A 2,560-nucleotide genomic window follows, 5' to 3' on the forward strand; every position below is an offset into this window, starting at 1 on the left:
CCTCTTGCATGCACTCCTTCACATACTTCCAGTGAACTCTATATATTAGTTTCCTGAGAAATTCTCCAGGAACCGCTGGCAAGCACTCAACAAGTGAGCATACAGTATATTAGCAGTTATACTGGTCAGAGATTGTTATGACACTGTGTTGCAAATACTGGACTCTTTCTTTCCTGCTTGTTGCATCATCAGTGTTCCCCGGTCATGAACTGAGGGTATGACAACAACTCTGTCTTTCTGTCTCTCTCTCTCTCTCTCTCTCTCTCTCTCTCTCTCTCTCTCTCTCTCTCTCTCTCTCTCTCTCATATATATATATATCTGACAGAAATGTGTCTGTGGCCCACAAATGGATCCCCGACATAGAACCCGGGGAACATAAAACCTGGGGACCATACTGTAGGGATGACCCCAAAGCGGGAGTCCACTTATATCTGATGTCTTTGTGTCTAGTATACCATTATGGTTACAACTAAGGTCTTTGTCTTTGTGTCTAGTTTACCATTATGGTTACAACTAAGGCAAGCAGTGCTGTAATAGTGTATATAAATTGTTACTTGGAAATGGAGAATGTTTGAGCTAATTGGCTCGAAGAGTCTTATACTTTAAAACCTTGAGTGACCTCCGTCTTATACTTTAAAACCTTGACTGACCTCCGTCTTATACTTTAAAACCTTGACTGACCTCCGTCTTATACTTTAAAACCTTGACCTTGACCGTCTTATACTTTCGAGCCTCTCACATATGGTTTCAAAGTATTTTCTGATCCTGGATATATTCCTGAGAAAAAAATAGAAAACATGTCTGAACAAGTTTGTTCAGACATGTTTTGAGAGCAGATTAATGAGATGGCAGGTTTTTGGCAACAGTCAGATCTGATGTTGGATTAAAGTTCAAGTGATCTGGTCCAATTATGAGACTTTCTGTTTTGTTAGAGTTCAATTGGAGACATCTATTTGACATCCAGTGTATCTGGCAGACTGCTAACTTAAACACGTTTGTTGGGGGTGGTTGTTGTTGTTGAGCAAGAGCCCAACAAGATGTAACTAAAAGTCTATTTAGAATGTAAAATCCAAACAAGTTTCTTATATCCCCCAAATCCTGGTTTGGTCTGGAACTGTTAAGTTCAAGATTCGTGAGTTATGTAAAGTCCAACTATTCTTTCTTTGTCTTACTTTGTATAATATATTATCTTTTACCGCTTTTCTGTGATGTTACATTAATGTGGACTATGTAAAAAACAACCCACCAAGCCAGATTACTTGTACTCTGATTACGCTACGATACTTCGACAGCAACAATAGTCAATCTATAAGCTCACAAAATGCATCATCAAGATGTGTTGTGCAGCTTGTATATCTGCTATATTGTATTTACATTTGATTTGCCGATAATTATGTCAGAGTTGTAGTGGCTTTATTTAATTCGAGGCGAGGGAGAACAGATGAGTTTTGAGGAGGGATTTAAAAGCCCCAATTGACTTGGCAGATTTAATATGGAGGGGCAGCATGTTCCAGAGTTGGGGGCCATCTCTGCTTGGAAGCTAGCTGACCTGTTAATCCAGTGTGATGGAGCTGGGCGGTGATGATGCAATATTACTTATGAATTGCACTCGTTGTAAGAACACTGTGTCCTTCTTAAATTCCTGTTGTAAAAGTTTGATAGGATGCATGCTAGCTAGCATGATTGGAAACATCCGTCTATAAAGTTTAAGATGCCAACAAGTGGAGCAGTGAAGTGACACTTGCTGCTTTCGCATAACCCTGTTTCTTCATTTATATCCTTCATTGACAATTATCTGTTAGTATTTATTTCTTCATTTATATCCTTCATAGACAATTATCTGTTAGTATTTATTTCTTCATTTATATCCTTCATAGACAATTATCTGTTAGTATTTATTTCTTCATTATTTTGACCTCCTGTCTAAAGCAGAGCCACCATGCCCTTTCAATGACTGACACGAACGCTTATATCAATGTCACCAATAAACCCTGAAAATCTTGTTATGATGACTAAATGGCCTATGCATCAAACGACATGAATAAAAAGTGTTGTACATTTTGACAGTCATTTCCAATCCATGAGTCAGGGCTAAAGTACGAGGTATTCATCAAATACCATTAAACATGTTGAAACCTTGCCTCGGTGTGCTGTAAGCTAGGAGAACGCCACCCGCATTCCGACACTTTAATGAGGGTTGTAATTCTTGTGATTTAAAAGCTATCAAGGGCTACAATCTGATGGGCAGAGATGCCCATGACTTCTGTTTACCACATTAACGCTGGCCTATCGTCGCTGTCGGACAGAAACCTCTTCTCTCCATATTATAACTTTATATATAATTATATATAACCTTTTGTGTTTGATGTTTTCGTAACGCCTATTGATCGTACTACAGCGTTACACAGAAGCATCAAAAGTAGCACATCCGCAAGCTCTGAACGAGTGATGGGAAACAATGCGTTTTTGCGCTTGTAGATCTGCTACTTGCTTTTTTTATGTGAATCCTGAAAAGTAAAAGGACATATGAGGTTTCCACCCGACATATATTTGGTGCACA

Source organism: Protomyctophum parallelum (assembly GCF_964188405.1).
Source record: "Protomyctophum parallelum genome assembly, chromosome: 19".
NCBI lineage: Eukaryota > Metazoa > Chordata > Actinopteri > Myctophiformes > Myctophidae > Protomyctophum > Protomyctophum parallelum.